Source organism: Siniperca chuatsi, linkage group LG19 (genome assembly GCF_020085105.1).
Source record: "Siniperca chuatsi isolate FFG_IHB_CAS linkage group LG19, ASM2008510v1, whole genome shotgun sequence".
Taxonomy (NCBI): domain Eukaryota; kingdom Metazoa; phylum Chordata; class Actinopteri; order Centrarchiformes; family Sinipercidae; genus Siniperca; species Siniperca chuatsi.
Genome location: NC_058060.1, coordinates 20134012 through 20153281, shown reverse-complemented (window position 1 = coordinate 20153281; position 19270 = coordinate 20134012). Strand labels below are relative to the sequence as shown.

The window sequence follows — 19270 nt, the reverse complement described above, 5'->3', positions numbered from 1 at the left end:
TCAAAATACAATCAGTGTTGGGCTGTGTCTAAAAATAAACACTCTCCTGATGGTGCGTGTGCAGCACCCTTAACAGATTCCTGTGAAAAGTGTTGCCTGGATAAGACAATGACACATCCTGACACATTACTATGACACTGGCAGATATCCAAAGCAGGAGAAGAGACTTGAAAGCACAACAAGGCCATGAAAAAACATCTTGAGAGTTTATATGGAGTATTTATTTCTGTTGCTTTTAATGTGTTGATTTCCCATATGAGATAGCGTGATTCATCACTGCTTGAAAATGTTTTGCATTTTTACCTCGCTTCAGAGACAGTTTGTTAGGGAAATGAGGAACTGCTTTAGTTACAAATGTGGGCTGCAGAATTGCCATCTCTGATCAGAACTGTAATATATGCATCACTGCATATGCAATGAATGAGTAAAGCTTTTTGTGTAGAGCACAAACATGGTTTACAGGTCTGGTTGTAGATTGAAAAGGGGATACACTCACAGATGTTGAGTGTACAACTTTTTACATTTATTTTTCCCACTATGGGCCAGTGCAAGATATGGAAGACCTAATTCTTAATATACAGTAACTATATATATATATATATATGAATGCAATGAAGGCATTTTTTAAACTTTATTGGTAAGCATGTTATATTTACAAAATCCAATACTTTTAAAAGACAATAGAAAGTGTCATCTCACTGCCATAGTTCTGTGTTGAGACTTTATTCACCATTGTCCTCTCTCAATTGGACAGCTTTATAATAATGTTGATCCTGACCAGTGGTGGAATGTAACTAAGTACATTTACTCAAATACTGTACTGTCAAGTACAATTTTGAGGTACTTGTACTTTACTGGAATAATTCCATTTTATGCTACTTTGTACTTGTACTCCACTACATTTTTTTTTATTTCTGGTCAAAATTTTCTAAGGTTGGTAGTTGTGTTGAGATGACATGTGACCTCAGTATATTTAAAACCCTGGCTACAGCCCTGGGTGTGATCAAATACTTTTTGCAGTGTTGATGACCAGTGGCACAAGTGCAATCTTTGTACAGCAACCACATAATTTAAAGGAGGCTTGAGCAAGATGAATACATTATCATCAGGTGAAACATAGTATGAGATGGTCGAGTTGGGACAGACTTGAATCCCATCAGCTCCCCCAGTCTCCTTAAAAAACAGTTTAATTAGCCAGGAGACTCTAGACTGGCTTCTCTGGAGAAAAACCATTTGTCCATAGGACATAAATACACAGCAACCAAATTATATTAATCATTACCCCAAATATGAATATACAATACCCGTTTAACTCTATTGTCTATTATCTTTAATTCTATTTCTTTTTTGAATTTTATATTTTTTGAATTTTAAGGTTATGTGGTGGTCAGCTAATTACATACATAAATAACACTAAATAATATATTTAGGAAAAAGAAAAAACTAAACTAAAACTAATACGACTTAAAGTCCAAATAAATCATATTTATTTTATTTTATTTCACTGTTAGAGGCTGAAAAGTTTAGCTCTAGATACCTGGACGGCAGGGCCAGTCCCAGCAACCCCTCTGGCACATTTTTGAACCTGCTCTTGGCTATGTAACACTGCTCTGGGTAAAATAACTGTCTATTTAGTATCCACACATCACTCAGAAAATGTAATGATTCTCTAGCTGATCTGAATTATTCCTTCACAGTGCTCTCCAACTTTAAAACCCCTATGTTTAAGGGCTTTTTAGCTGATTTTTATGACCACATAATTATGGAATTGGTCACAAAAGCAAATCAGAAAATAATCACTCTCGCCCCCCACCCCCCCACTGGCTCATTTGCATTGCTTTTTTCATTTCGCTGCTTTCCTGTCACAGTAAGAAGACTAACTGTATCATGTCAGGACATTTTGATTGTTTTTTTGGAACTACTAATACAGAAAGTTGTGTTTTAAACCCTCTTTATAATCATCCGCTGCAGTGTTAAAAAAACAGTTTGACACTTTGGGAAATACGCTTATTCACTACCGGAGGCAGTTGGTTTAGCTTAGTACAAATACTGGAAGCAGGGGGAAAACTAATCTGGAAGCTAGTCTGGCTCTGTCGAAAAGTAACAAAATCTGCCTACCAGCACCTCTTAAACTCACTAATTAACGCGTTACATCTCATCTGTTTAATTCGTACAAAAAACAACCAACATACTTTCATACCAACGTGCTGGTAGGCTGATTTTGTTACCTGGAAAGAGCCAGGCTAACTGTTTCCCCCTGTTTCCAGTCTTTATGCTAAGCTAAACTTAGCTAAGCTAACCACTCAGCAAGAAAGCCAATAATGTATATTTCCTAAAATGTCAAACTATGTCTTTACTGTAAAGCTTTATGAGTAGACCAAGCTGCAGTGTAGTACTGATAAGAAAAATCTAAATCTGAAATTCCTATTCCATTACTTGAAGTATTACGGCCATTTGGACATATGAAGTATCTCAATAGCGTTTACAGATACACATTTATCACATGTCTATCAAGTTTCACTTTAAAAGAAAAATATATACTTTTGCTTTGAGTGAACAAGAACAAGAATGTTGTATATTCACATTATAAGTGCTACTGTACTGCAGCTTGCACCAGTGGTCCTCATGGTCACACTTTCTGCTTGTTATCCAAAGCACAAGCAATGGCCTTCCATCAGCTGCCAGCATGAAGATGTCCTGTAGTGCCTCTGAATTGAAATTGATTAAAACAACTCAGTCAGTGTCGTTGGGTTTGCAGCATTTTTTGCACTAAGAGACTGTAGTCAGTACAAATATTATTAAGTGACCTTCTCCACTTCCTCCCACATGTGCACTTTACGCCACGTGGCTGGATGGGGACACGAGTGAGCCAGAACTGATTAGGTGCCACCAATAGCAGCAGCAGAGACATGAGGAAAGCAATAAAACTATGGCAACACAGTAATCCTGACAGTATATATATATATATATATATATATATATATATATATATATATATATTATATATATATATATATATATATATAGCCTTTTTTTCTTATTTCCTTTTTCCTAATACGCATGTGGAGCATGTGGAGTGTCCAGCTCTATGCTGATGTGCCCACACTGTTTCTCATTATTACCACAGCAGTTGTAACAAGACAGGTTAATGCACTAGCTGGCTGATATAGTGCAGGTGTTTGGTAGTTATTGCTTGGGCAATTGGATTTTTAATGCCCATACATTAGAATATGCATAAAAGAGTCAGAGATTTTAGAAGCACAATAGACTCCCACTAATTACACCATGTGTTCTTTAAACATTGATATGTGCAATTTGTGAATCACAGCAGCATCCTCTTCAACTTTTCCTCCCTGCCATTAACTCTTGTCACTACATTGTACACCTTTAATGGCATCTCAGGCCACTTTCAACCTCTTCAACACCTTCTGTAGCACCTCACCTTTTCTTTGTGCAGCTGGATGCTAACAATCTCACTTGAAGGCTGGCGTTGGCAAATCTTTGTGTCAAAATCAAAGAGTGGGCAAGACCGTGTTCTCGACAGAGGAAAATCAGTTTAGATGAGACAGCTGAAGCCAGAGAGTCAGTGAGACAGGTAGCGACAGAAGAGACTATAGGCAGTTTCTTGTGTGCTTGCTTAGAAATGGAGTTAAATTGGTTGCTGCTTTGCCCATCTGCAATAACAGCTAGTGATGCTGTGATAAGAAAAACAAAAAGAGCAAGAAAAACAAAGGCGAGAAATGAAGCCCAAAGGCATTTGTTCCGATTTTTCTAAGAACTAACTTTATGTTTTCATAGTAAACATGCTTTACTGTGATTGTATAGGCTACATAAATTAATTGCTTCAGCTCACCAACAAGCATCCTCCATATGTTACTGTTTAGATTCTTCCCATATTGTATGGTTGTAATAAATTCATTATGTCTAATGCAGTTAAACACTTTGGATTTATTTGTCATTTGTGATAAAGCGATTATTGTTTTTCCTCCATGAATGGGAGCTTAAAATAAACCTGAATCTGGCAGGCCAATCGATTTCAACTCTTTTCATTGTTTAACACAGTCAGGATGATGTTACTGGATGTGAGTCTTATCTGTGAATGTGCTGCTGGCCTGAATCAGAGCTAACACGGAAGAAGTGGCTTGCCAATAGATAAAGAGAAAGAGACAGACAGCTAAATAATCAGCCTGCAAAGACCTGGCAGTGGAATGTAATTACTGAATGAATGGAGAAAGCATCTGTCTTTCTGGAGGCTTCTGGAGGGATCTCTAAGGATGGAGAGATGGGCAGCTGTGGGGAGGTGGAAACTGAGAATGAAGGTAATGTGTGGGAAAAGGTGAAGGAACAAAGGGCAGAAAAAGAGCAGAAGAGCACTGAGCGCATGTCTCCTCACATAGTCTAATCAGTGCTGAAGAAAGCTGAAGAACATTTTCCAAAACAATCTGCACTAAAAACTGTCATATGTTGTCACAAAAATGTCTGTATTCGGATGTATACTGTTAGAAGCATAAGTATACATTTAGTCTTCATATGTAAATGTATACGTTTAGCTGCAAAGAAAATATACAAAATAACATATCTGTACCATATACCTAAATTAATCTTAATGGATCCTAAAAGGTAAGTCTAAACTGAAACTGAAAAAAGCTGTGTAACTGTTAATGGTCGAGATGGAAATGAATTAGCGGAAATAGAACCGGAAGTCTGAATTGCATTTTTGCTATATGGCATGATTTATTTATTTTTTTTGTATATATTGGGAGGAGGCCCAGATTATTGTTAAGTTGGTCTGTAGGATCTATGATAAAAATGAGTTAGTTAATTGGGTCCTAGTTTCTTCAAAACAAGGTTGCGCATGCAGTTGAAGGAGGTCCTGATGAAAATATAGTTGGTTTTAAGTGTCTATAATTAAAAAATGAGAAAGTTGGGATCCCCGTGGCTTGAGGGTTGAGGCACTGACCATGAACTGCAATGGTTTGAGTTAGACTGGGACCTTTGTTGCATCACATTGAAAATAATATTCAAATTCAAATAAGCTTTATTGGCATGAATGCAACATTATTGTCACAGCATGTCTCTACTAGCACTGCCTATTAAAAGCATAAAATGCACGCCTCAAAAAACAAAACAAAAAAAGCTGTTAACAAAACAAAAACTCTCTTGGCCATTTTGCACTTTTGAGACGGTCTCTTTCTTCAGGTCATCCGTTCCTGCTCACACAACTTGCCTGGTTTCAATATTGGAAGTGAAGTAATGATAACACCTGTGGAATGTTAGTCAAACTTGATCCTGCACTGAACAAAAAATCTGGTGAAAACTGAAGAAAAGCTATCAAAGATGAACCTCACTAAATATCTGAATATTGAACAAAAAGCTATGCACACCTCCTTGTTTGGAGCCTATAGTCTATTTGTTTACACTTCGGCAATCACCTGGAAATATTTTTGACACTGAAGGAAAAAGTCTCGATCTAATGATCATGAGCCAAGATCTGAAATTATAAGGAGGAGCTTTTTTCTCTGATTTCTAACCAGATTTATGGACATTTATTCTTGATGATCCTGAGAGCCTGGTGTCTGTGTGTCTCAATTTGACTGTAATATGAGAAGAAGTGGTGTGATATTTGTGTCAATCTTGTGACAGGTCAGTGGGGGTAGGAGGGGACAAATATGACTGCAAACATTTGGATGCTGCTCATGTCTGTTCAGAGTGCATTATCTGTTCATATACAAGCAATGTTTTTATATTTGTTTATATCCCAAGACAAATGTTTTGACAAACCTTAATGATTATCATACAACTGTTATCATAATATCAAACTATGATCCAGTAGCATGTGTTGATCCAAAGTGTTTGCTGAGAGAATCAGATCTATTTTATTTTGTTTCTTTCTGAACAAGGTATGCACTCTCCAGCTGGTTATGAACTCTCCTAAGTGGTTTGTTTTGTATCAAAAAGGTGAAAGAGTGTTTGGCTTTCATCTGACACTATTCAGAGAATAGTGTCCCTGAGACACTTCCAGAATCCATACAGACTGTCAGCGTTGGCAAAGACACATTCTGACCCAAAAATCATGAAATATGATAACACCTGAGGTTCAGGTTTTAAGGTGAATTTTCTCTGTCTTTCAGTATGTTTCTGTCAGTCTGCTCAACGTGGTGTGTTGATATTCTGGTTATTTCTAGCCTTACTATCGCTTCACATTTTTGCATTCTATATTACTTTCATTCTCTTAGTCACAAATTAATTGGAAACTGAAATTGCTTTTCAGATTGTTTCAACTTGCATTGACTGACCTAATTAGTTTAATGATTACACTCACTGGGAAGATATCCCTGCCTAAATGATGTGACTAATTTGAATGAATATTTCAAACCCATGTCTGCAATTAATGTCATTTACATATGTGATGTGTCTGCTTGATTACTTAATTATGTTTATATTCCCTGATGATGTCACTGACAGGTGTCTTTTAGAGTATTGTAAAATAAGAAGAGACCCAAGCAGATGTTCTAGTTCATTCAACACGTACGAATGTTGCAGCCCATACAGAAACTGTGGCTCTACCTGAATCACAGAGCTGTTGAGCTCCTGTGGCTTGCAACGACTTTACATCTATCCAGGGCTGACAAATATATTCACTGTCATCGACTGACTTGTCAGAAACAGACAGAAATGGATTTTCCTTGCAGTTAGTTCCCCATGGCTCTAAAAAATTAAAAAAATAAATAAATAAAATGTAAATATACATTTTAAGTTGAGTTAGGAGTGCAGTAAGCATTTCCTATACTCCTACTAGGAGCATTATGCTCTAAAAAGAATAACTTAGCATTTTGGAAAACACGCTTATTTGCTTTCTTGAGAGTCAGAAGAGAAGTTTGATACCACTGTTAAATTTGTCGGTTAAATGTAAGGCTATATCCAGCTTAACTAGCATAAAGTCGCTGCGCCTGCCGACAAAAAGTCCTGCACATAACCCTCCGTAAAACGAAAAATCTTAGTGTTTTGTACGGATAAAACAAACAAGATAGTACGTGCTAATTAATCAGCTTTAGAGGTGCTGACAGGAGGATTTTGTTACATTTGGACATAGCCAGACTAGCTGTTTCACCCTGTTTCCAGTCCTTTCGTTAAGCTAAGCAAACAAGCTGCTGGCTCTAGCTACAGATGTAACCATACCTGTATCCTAGAAATTACATTTATATACAACTAATTTGCAACAGCAAATATATTTTGAAAGAAACATAATGCCTGCCAGGTCTATTAACATGAGGAAATTAACATATCTGGCAAGAATGTTGATACAAAATTTATCAGTAAAATGTTTACTGGCAAGATGCAAACCCCACTCTCCATGGTCCTGCCCTTTGAATGCCCACCATCCACCCCAACCACCTACATCTCACGTACGGTACAAATAGGTACATTTCCGTGACTCAAAAAAAGTTTTCCAGGCAGCAATTACATTTTCTCCAAAACGTATATGGCAAAACAAATTTCTAGGAGACAGGGTTGCCACATGATGGACAAGAGTAAAAAGTGGACAACTGCCCTGTGGCCTCAGATTTTCTGGGTCCCCAAAGGCCCCATGTTCACTGTGTGGCAGTTACTTTAATTTATTGATTAATATAAACTTAAAATAGGAACAGTAACTCCTGAGGCCCTGTAATATTTTAACTGATAATGTGCTGCTTATACATCTTATTCATAATCTTTGCTTTTTTCCTTGTGATTTACTGGACAATTTGACCTCTTCAGGCCTCTAAATTTGATCCAAATAAAACAGGGAAAAAATGTCAAGTAGACATTTCTTCGGTTTACTGGGTCACAAAGGCAAAATGTGTGTATGTGACACAAACTGAACACTGTTGAAGGTGTTTTAAATGTGCTACTCTCTTTTAATTCAAATGTTTAGAAGCAGCAATACCATAAAAACTTTCTGGGTACCAAAATGAGTAAATAACATAATCCAGAGAAACACATTACTATCAAGAGGTAGGGGAATTCATATGTAAGTAAAATTGATATCCTGTAATAATCATAGACCAGGATACTTGAGTGATACAGGTGCTTTATAATAAATCTTTTTTTTTTTTTTTTTTTTAATTTCCAATAAACAATGCAAGAATCCTAACCATGTCTTTGCACAGTGATGAGAGTAGGTTCATGATGTTTATTAGAGAAAGTGGATGGAAAAAGAAGTAAAGGCTGTAATAGCCCCTGGTATCTGCGAGAACACACAGCAATGAGCTCCTTGATTTCCTCTGATGTCAAAACCTGGAGGAAAAATCAATATGAAGAATGAAGCCTTATTTACACACGCCACCTGATAGACTGTGGTTCACTGCAAGATGTCAACAAGCTATTAATGTTTCAGGAGAAGATTGCTTTTTGAGGCTAAGTGGGGAATTAAATGATGGAAGTTCTATTTTTACCCATAAACACACTGGTGAGTAGGGCTACATTTTAGCAAGACAGATGTTTTTGTCTTTAAAAAAAACAACCCTCAGATTTAGCTCAGAGAGCCTCTGTAGCCTGTAATCAGACAGACATTTGCCATTCTTAATCTCAATCCGGCGAGCATGCAATCCTGTTCGGGATGCATAATTGCAGGGGTGTGTGCATGCACACAAACACACAATTGGGATTATCACATGGGTTAGGTTCACTTTGTGTCCCATACTGATAAACCAAGTGCTGAGAAGACTGTAATAAAGTGTAATAAAGAAAGAAAATAACAAATGTCTGCTTTACTTTCTCCTAGTAAAAGTTCTGCAGGACAAAGGAACTCTACAAAGGCAGACAACATTTAAATAACTATGTGAATCTCTCCGAATGAAAAACCCCAACTCTGTCCATATGCTGTAGTCAGTTAAGGATTCCCTGTCAGGCTCAATCAAAGTTTGAATGTGGAGCGGAATACATTTTCGCCATCACCAACAGTCCCTTGCTACCCCTGTGTGAACCGTTTGTTGAGAGAAACATAAAAGGTTTGCTCGGTGGACATGTTTTTGCCCTCAGGGGTACACAAACTCAATAGCTAGCTAGCTAGCTAGCCGTCTCTCCTTGAGTGCACCTGTGCTTTCCTAGTGGCAGACGCTGAAAATTGAGGTCATGATCCACGTAGGTATGTGAGTCAGGATGCCTCTGTGCTGAAATGTCTTTCTTTTTTTCTCTGTTTCAGGGTACATCTCCTTGAAATATCTATACGGGATATTTCTACACATTTACCTTCTCCCTATTACTGAGTACACAAAATCTAAGGGATATTTTTCTTATGTAAATTTGTAGCCGTTTTTGCACAATTCACAGTCTTATATATCTGATTCTTTTTCTACATCTCCTTTGTATAATATAGATTTAATACTGCAGTAGTGCATCTATCTATAATTATATATAACTCTAACTCTAACACAAACAGGATGCCCCTAAATGTTTTTTTTTTCTCATTATGGATTATTGTGTGTAGAATTGATTGCCAAACAAGTGTATTTAATCATTTTTTTAATTAAGTATATAACACAATAAAGAAAAAAGGGGTCTGAATGCTTTCCGAAGCCACTGCAATTTCCTTTATTAAATCTAATCACTAAACAAGAGTAAAAACACCTGAATTATCAGCTTTAATCACCTTAAAAACATTATGCAGCAATAAAGGTAACCCCTTCACCCCCCTCAGTTTGAATTCTGTAAGTAAGTTAAGGTTTGGAACTCAGCATTGAAATCCCAACTGTCTCCTTAACAGCAGTAGTAAGAAGCGAGCCCTCTGTCAAGACACAGCAAACCAACATAAAATATTTTACTTTTCTCCACCCTTTGGCAGCATTTTGTGTAAAGTGATGACAGACTTTCCAGGCTGGTAAATCTTCATTATGTGATGTGACTCTATTTCTCGATATAGACTTCATAGTTTTCAAACCTCTGACTCCTGTTTCAAACTGCCTTATGAACATGAACGGATTATGAGACAATGGGCCCCTGGGCACAGACATGGAGAAGCCCCCCCACCCCGCCTACATAGGAGCAAGACACCTTGTGTTGTTTTGTCTCTCTTTATGGTTCGTCTGTGTCTCATTGCAGTGGGTTTGTGTCTTTTTGCGGCCGTTTTGCGTCTCTTTGTGGTCAGTTTGTTTCTCTTTGTGATCACTTTGCGTCTCTGCTGTCATTTTGCATCTCTTTGTAGTCGTTTGATTGACTTTCCAACAAGCGATGTTAACAGTCACTTCAAACAGAGGCTCTGGCCTAGGGGCCTAAGGGGTCACGGTTCCCAGTAGGCCCATTCAGTAATCCTTCCATGCTTATGAAAAATGTCTCCATGCAGATGTAGTCAAAACAATATCCACACTATCAATAAGCTTGCAAAGCTGTCACTATGTATTAGGTACAGCACAGTATTTCATGTCTGTTGAGACTGTGGTTTTCAGTGTGTCAATGCATCTGCATCTGGTCACGAGCAGGTGAAAGACAGCTGAGGCCAGCAGGACGACAGCGAGAACAGCTGATCCCTGCAGAACCAGCTTGGAGCTGACCCAGATGAGGACGCTCCACTGTAATCGGGGTCCCTGAGGTAATCTAGGCAGGACATTATCTGCTTCGCTGCTTCTCTCAGCATCTGGAGGGCTCCGCCACCTGCTCTGGAAGCCCTCACGCCGCTCCTCTGCCTCTTTTTATTTCAGGTTTGTTTGTTTACTTCTCTTTCCCAGATTCAGAGGGCATCACACAGCCACTTAGACATATCAGATATGTGCCTGAGAAGTATGGATCAAGTCGTCTCTGTTTGTCTGAACCTTTGTCTCCTCACTGAAGACCTTATGTCCTGATAGTCAATCTTTCCAATAAAGTAGGCACACTAATACTCTTCCGCTCTAACTGCCATGGGGACTACTCTGCTACTTATCTAGTAGCAAACAAAAATGATTTCCCCAATTAGATGTTTCCCATGCATGATGTTTCTTTATTTATTATATTCGTGCCCGGGTCATTTCTAAATTGCCAGTAGTAGTCGTTTTGCATCTTAATGTTAGATTAATTAAGTGTGCCTTATAGCTTGCCAAAGGCAACCAGGAATGTTTTTAAGTCTTTTATTTCAAGTGCAATCAGAAATTTAAACTCTACAAATTGACCTTTAAGACCTGCTCTGTAATTTTTTGTTATATCTTTTGTATTAATTATCCTTTTAATGCTGCTTTTAGCATTTTATAGTGCACTTTGTTTGATGGTGCTCTGTTACTATTATTTGCTCTGCTATACTCTAGGTTTTGTGCTTTTTTACGTTTCAGTAAAGTAAAGACAAAGACAAGTTCTACTCTATTCTAAATAGCCTTCTTATATGGCATTACTGAAGTTACTACTACTCCACTTAATACTGAATGGCTAGTACTATAAGGAAGAAACAAACAAACAAATCTGATGCTGCCATGTATCAGACAACTATGATGATGTTGTTTGTCAAAAAAGAAAGAAAAATCTTACTATTCAATCTGCAAAAGCTTGCTTAGCCTCTGTTTCATTCTCCTGTTCCTTGTCTAATCATTTTTATGTATATATGTGTGAGTCTGTGTATGTACAGTATTATATTCATAATGTTTTATGGAGCAACATTGTTGCATTCTGTCAAAACATTTCAGCCACATTTCCATAATTCTATATATACCCGAGCAGAGACTTTCCATTATTTTCAGAAAAGACAGACTCGAGCAGAAAACTGGCGAATCATCTTTAGTACGGTCATCTTCCTGCCTGAGGGTTAAACTTTAATGATGATGCTCTGCAGACGGATGTGAAAAACATGTATTAATATGCCAAAAAGTTAAGCGTGATGAAACAAGCTTGTGTATAAACAATGAGACTCACCATTTTCTAAAATTACAGTTTAATAACAGGGAGGTTTGGGGGGGAAAGATGCTGTTGCAGAAAATGTCATGATTTGAATTTTGATTTACTCCTATCTAAGAAGAAAAGCAATACATGTATGTATCAGGGGCAGCGATGCTGAATCTATATGTAATCTGAAAACTAACTCTGAATGTTTCGATGCTGCTGAATGTAATTTGATGAACAGTATGATGAGAAAATTGTATTGACTGTGTTGACTCGACCTGAAGCACATATGTCCTGGAAGCTATCAGGTTGGCTGGATCGATATCTGCACACTGACTGACAAGGTAGTAAAACAGCATAAACTCCACTTTCGTTCTTTAGAAAGAATTTCACTGTAAAGTTTGGAACATCTAAGATCCAACTTTCTTTGTATGTTTAGTTTATACTTCTTATCAGACTGCATGACTTATTTTCTTCTAAAATTAGAAAAATTCCTCTGTGAATTTGTTAACGCTTGAACAAGGAAAAATGGAAGTGATTGGGGCTTAATTGGCTATTTTTATACTGCATTTATACTCCTGTGAGTTGCTCATTTTAAACACATGCACCCACATCAACTCTCACTCTGTGTCTTGTTTTCTAAATTCTAATTAAAGGTCAAATGAAAGTAATATCCGTTTACTGGTAGTCAAAAACCACTGCTTTCTAACTTCTCTGAATGTCTTCATTAGCATCTTATCAGGCTATGAAGAACGGCACACTTGAGACCAAATGTTAATGAAATATAACTAAAACGAAACTGTGCTTTCATCTCAAATTCTAAAAGTACAATCAGGTCTCAGCATGTCGGTGCAGACGGCTCATTTAAGTGATGCACTATAACTCAACTGGTTCCCATAATAGACAGTGAAAAGTCATTCAGCCTGACCCTATTCTTCAGATATGGGTTTAATTGCCCAGAATATGAAGTGTGAGATCCCCTCACTTATCAAATTAACAGCACAGAAAAGGACAGTAAGTACTTAACACTCGTTTCAGTAGAATGAGTCATGCCAAAGGTAAGCTGTTTATCTGTTAAATGGGGGAGCAGGCAGAGAATGCCTCATTCAGAGAGTAAAACATGCCAGTTTCAGTTTGATACTCCAGGTCATATAGATATGGGCAAGGGTGTCCAGCTGCCAAAATCCAGATGAAAGATGCTTTGAGTTGATAAACAATGTTGATATGCTCATTTGAATCAGCTTCAGTTAATACCGTGCGTTTACAGAAATTAAGCTTTACCGAGGAGTCATTTTCTAACTTTTTTGCCCCGGATTTTGCCTCTCAGGCTACATAAGGCTGTCCTTTCTTCTTAGTAGAGGTTGTTGGGGCTGAAAAAAGTACTTCCACCAATTTAGAATGTTTTTTTTTAGGTAAAAAAGAAAATCTAACATTTAATCATATTATTTATTTATAATTAATAGTCTTCTATTAAGGCCAGTGCTCTTTGTTGTCAAGCTGCAAATACAACATTATTAATCAGTATGGCTCAGTATCAGGTCTCAGTCAGGAAGCTAAATTATATTTTAAGTAGATATAGTGCATTAATAATTCAGCAATTTACATAGTATTTATTTATCTATTTTTTGCACAATAACCAATTTCATAATTTATTTTTTAGATTGATATAAATGTATATCAATCCAGAAAATAGCATTCAGTTTTTTTTTCTTTTTTTTAGTTCTTCAACCAAAAAAGAAACGAGAACAAAAACACAACACTTCTGAAACCAAACATACTCCCTTAGATATGAGTTATATATGAGTTATGGATTAAGGAAATCAGTGGGCTCAGATTAAAAACACTGTAGAGGATCTATGAGTGTAAACATTGAATTGACTTTGCAGGTATTGATTTTAGGTCAATAAAGGGCATTTAAATGAAACTTTCAACTACTTGTGATTTATGTATCAAGAAGGCCAATAAACCCACTAAAGCTCCACTGCTGCTTCTTATATAACTTCTTTCAGACCCCTTCCAATGTCTTAAAGTGAAAAATAACACAAGTCTAATTTTGCTCAGGAACACAAATTATCTGTAAAAAATCTTAAATTCTGGTCCTTTACTACATATTATTCAGCCTTAATAGCTGGCATTTTGACTGTAAAGTTTGTAGTACGTGTCCTAAAACTGAGACTAAACAAGCTAATGCAAAGCTTGTTAAGAATATAACAGAAGATGCATCTGTGCTTGTAACATTTATCTATGTGGGTTACAGTGTTCATACCATGTGCCACTGAATCCAACATCCCATAATAACTACACAACATGTGCATAAAAGATGCAATACACAGCGTATTAATTATGTTTCCATTTGCCCAACTCTGTCAAGCTGAAACCTAAACTGTTGTTTCAGTTACACTCACATTCACACCAACAAGCATGGAGACGCACATACATTCAATAGTTAAGCACATGCTTAGTGTATGCAAGTTGCTCTTGCGTGATGTTTTATTCATGGTAGCAGAAGTATATCCATTCATGAGCTATCATATTTCTCTGTAAGTCTCCTGTGCAGGTCTGGCTTGGCCTAGATAACAGGAAACCTGCCTGGAGGGGAGACACAACACCACAGGACATAATAGAAGCTATCATAATGCTTAGCAGGAGAGATGTCCAGGAGCTCGTACTGTGGCGGCGTGGCAGAAACACCTCTCAACTACGGGCGTGAAGAAATGTTGATGTGTCGTGATGTTGCAATTCGAGGTTTGAAAGGCAAGATTTGAAATGTTCCGTTCAATCAAAATCTATTTGTTCAGTATTTATTGAAACATTACAGGCTACTATTTACACAGCTAAAAATGTAATGTAAAAGCCTCGGTTTGATTGAATTTAGCAAATGTTTGTGCTCCATTCTGCAGAGAAAACAGGTGTGTTGCCTTGAAGAAGTTGTTGAACACATCATCTCAACACAATGAGATGCTGTGTTTGTTTGAGGCTAAAAATAAATGCCTAGAAAATGAAAGTCATTCTCTCAACTAGTGACTTAGTGTAAGACTTACATATGTTTAATTATTGCCAACTTTTTTTGAAGAATCAGATTAAATCAAATATAATCTTGAGAAAAATATGAGACTTGATGCATTAAAACATTGCAGCAGAATCAAACTATTGGAATGAATTGTTACACCCCTCCGCTCAATAATTGACACGCTGGTAAATTAACACCTTGAACCTGTTTACTGACTGCTCTGTCTCTAAGGGGCCTGTAATACAACCAAACACTGAATGCAAAGACTATAAGAAATGTCTTCCTGGTTGGACTATACATACTGTTTCTAACAACTTAAAAAACATTCAAATCTTCCTGTGGCTCTGCTTTATGGCCTTCTTAACAGGGGACAGGCAAATCTGTTTGCTTTTCAGTACATGATAAAATGTATTATCTTAATTGCTCTAATCAATTTGCCTTATTAAAAATGTAAGTTTACCAACCTAGTTCTGAATTCAACATTTATCAATATTCCATTTCACCACATTAAATGGTTCTGATTCTGATCTACCATGTCAGCTTGTTTAATGACACTGGGACTTAACGGTCTATACTCAGACTTAATGGGCCACTCTCATTTATTTTATAGGCCTACGATATTGCACTGACAAAACCTGTGTTCTGTTAAACTGAATACATATGGATCAAAATGAAGCAAAATGGTGAGATCTGATGCACAAACTGGACTCCTTTCTTACAATAGAAAGCCAATACTAAAGCCAGCATTTACAGAGAAACGGTTTAGATTATTCCAGGAGTAGTCCATAAAAAGTCAAAGAAGATTTGTGGATTTCTGTTTAGTACCAGTACCTTTTGATTATGTACTCATTTCCTAAAAAAAAAAAGACTAAACTTAGGGAAGATTCATGAACAGACAGCAATGTTACAGTAGCTTGAAATCTGCTCACAGAACATACACACAGCAGTATTGCAGCCTACAAAACAGAAAAATAATTCCAGTAACTAGTTGCAAGCATGCGCTCTTCTGAGACTACATGGCATCTATTTACTCATGTTTGCGTTTCCTGCAGCACACAAGTAATCTGAATTTAAACATGCTTCTCGAAGGATTAATTCACTCTAAGTCCTCTTTTAGTTCTGCAATATCAGATGTGACAAATCCAAGAGTATTTATGAATCCAGGCCTACAAAAGCCGATTTGAGTTTGTCCAGCAATAAGGAGGGCACTTAAGTGTAGTGCTATACTTTGCCCATGACATAGGCTACTGTAGTGCAAACTGTGGTTTATCCTAATTATTTTCTTCCCAACTTGGTAGCATAGTCTACTTCAGTTCAAAGAAACGACTCCTGCAGCAAAGGAAATTGTTATGTCTGCCCCTACAAGTCGATATATGGATGGAGTTTCGATAGTTTATCTGTGGGAGATCATTACAGTCGTTACAGTGCATCCTTCCGAGGGACCTGAATGCAGCTACTTACATTTATTCCTCAGCTGCGACGGCGTGAAGATTGTTGAACTCAAAACAAAGAAAACATTGTGATCAAACGATCTGCGTGTGATTCCAATCCTTGTTCTTGAACTGTTGATCGCGTCACTTGTTTTTTTTGTTATGAAGCATTACGGACAGATCGATCAGATCAGGTAACCTTCAGATAACATTGATCAAGAAAGCTTTCTCTAAAAAGAGCAATTTGGCCAGCCTTACAAAAGAACACGTCAGCCACAGGTGCATATTTCTGTCACCTTATTCTTTATTGTAAATACAGAAACGTGTCACTTATCCACTCATATTATATACCTGCAAAAGGGAAAATGTCTGTTCATCCTCGTTGATACAGAAAACAAAAACGCATTGAACTGCCCCAAGAATCAAAACTCCCCTCGTCCACCCAGCATCATCTAGTCAAAAAATGATAACATCCAAAAATACTTGACACTGCCACCAGCAAAAGTATAATGAAATCGAAAAAAGAGAGAAACACAAAAACAACAAACCTGTGAGCTCAGCTGCAAGAAAAGTATCACGTTAAAACGTCACCAGGCTTTAAAAATGACTCCTTTTTATAAAGAAAAGAGGAACAAAGTAAAAGCAAAGGGTTTGATCGGTGAGATTCACCGAGACATCAAAATCACAAAACTCGAAGGCAACAAACAACACTGCAAAATGCAAACCAAAGCATAGCAACAGCAAAAGTCGACAGAAACAAAAAAATAAAAATGTTTCAAAACCACCAATAAATGTTTAAAAAATCTCAATACTGACAAAAGCTGCTTGGTTTCGACCCTCGAAACAAATCTGCAAGCAAGTAAAGGCTTTCTCAAGACCGATATCGCACCCGTTTACCCTCTTGGCACTCTCGATCAGAATAACTGCATGCTAAAAACTTGAAGCCTGGATGTGAAAAACGCTCAAAACCACCATGTCAATGCTCAAATTCAAACACCAGCAAAAGGAGGAAAAATAAAAAAGGGGGCAATTAAAAAGACAAAAATGCTTACAAAAAAGCCATTGGAAATGTACTCACCGAGCGGGAGTAAAATGTTGCAATAAAAATGTGATATGGCTCAAAATACAGTATGGCGGTGCAAGCCGAAATGCTGTGCCTTTTCTCTAGATCTCTGCCTCCAGTTCTGTCATGTGACTGATTCAGCCCCGACTTCCAGCAATGAGAGACCAGTGTTGAACAGCTGATGCTGAATGCTCTCCTAACGGCTTGGCTCTCTCCAAAAGTAAAAAGAGGTAGTCCTTATCATCCCACAGTTATGACTGAGCTGGTTGTGTGTTTTCCTCAGGCTTTTTTTTTCTGTTTTAAAGATGCAGAGCTCACTCGGTGTCAGCGCCACGGCGGCATCCAGACATGCTTTCATTCCATTCAGTAGAAGCATGGGCTGTTATGCACTGCATGTGTCTGTTCTCTTATGAGAAATGAAGGGAGAGGCGTGTTGGTTATTACAGTGGGGGTGGTCAACGTATGTACGTGTAGCACATTTAAGAAAAACATAACTGCATCATTCTCGTAATAGCGCGCTGCTCTGTCCATGGTGCTGAAACTGTGGAAGTGTAGCACATTCAGGACAAACAATAGTATTCTACCCATAACACCATGCCAGTCCCTGTCCATGCTGCTGAAATAGAATATAGTACATTGAGGAAAAGCAAACAAAAGTATCATTCTAACATCACCCAGCCCTGTCCATTTAATCTAGCCTTTTTCTAACACTACTTCTTAGGGAGGCGCATGCTTCACATGGAGTCCCACATGCTGTTTTTAAATGACCTTTTGTAAAAAAAAATGTCTTTTTTCAAAATCTTTTAAATTGCTTGCTTTCTCTGCAACCTAAGCACTTTATCTTTATTGCTTTATTTTCTACTTAATTTGTGTTTCCTGTTTTTATTCCTTTTAAATGTAAAGCACTTTGAGCTGCATGTTTTGTATGAAAGGTGCTATATAAATAAAGTTTATTATTTTTATTTTTAAGGTGGTGAAATAATGGAGTGCAGTTCAATTTAGAACAAACAATAATATCAATAGCGGTGTCCCAATTACACACTATGTACTACTTACATGTTTTGAGATTGTAGTACTTTAAATCAAGTTTACACAAAAAGGTCAGTATGCATACAAAATAGATTTTAGATTTTTAATGGGCTGTTGATGGACACTATCTTCCCTTGATGCATTACACAAAGACAATGGAGGAGATGCTTACTGCTGGAAAAAATGTAATCAAATTGTGGATGATAGTAAAACACTTTTGTGAACAACCCAGAAAACAACAAAATAACTATTAAATCTTTGGAAAAACATTTTGCTCTCTGTTAGTGAAGTTTAATTAGCAGTGACACTCTGAAGTTGCAGTTTGATTGTGCATTGTAAACACATATTGAATCATTTGCTGCTCTCTTATTTTGTAACGGTTAAGTATGCTGAATTTTTGTATACGAACTGTAAAAACAGTATACTAAGACAATTAGTATAACACATAGATGAGCTGAGGGCATCACAATCTGTACATACATTTAAAAGAAATCTTAAGACATACCTTTTTAGCTTAGCATTCCCTTCATATTTTATTTTAATTTACCCTCTTCTACTGTGCTACACTGGACTCTGTTCTACCATGTTTCTTATTTACTATATTATTTTTTCCTTATATAACCATTTATTTTCACTGTATTATTGTATTTTGCACAAAAGGCACTATATAAATACAGTCTGATTTGATATTGTATACAATTAGTGTGTAGTATAGAATATATATATATACATATATATAGTATAGAATATATATAGAATAGAAGACACAGCTATACTTGTGTAGTAGCACATCTAGGACAGAAAACCCAACAGTATTATACTCTTAACATCACCCATTCCTGTCCATGGTGCTGAAACAGAGGAAGTGCAGAACACTGAAGACAAACCATGGTTTCACCACTATATATGGTTCTGAAA

At 37.1% G+C, this 19270-nt stretch overlaps 1 protein-coding gene across 1 annotated transcript in view; it reads right to left on the bottom strand.

Annotated features, from left to right (window-relative positions):
- Positions 1-17681, bottom strand: part of LOC122866784 (RNA-binding Raly-like protein) — a 100909-nt gene extending 83228 nt beyond the window's left edge. The window contains exon 1 of the mRNA XM_044176892.1: positions 17339-17681. The gene's annotated coding sequence lies outside the window, so the exon portion shown is untranslated. The remainder of the gene's footprint in view (positions 1-17338) is intronic.
- Positions 17682-19270: the final 1589 nt, after the last annotated feature.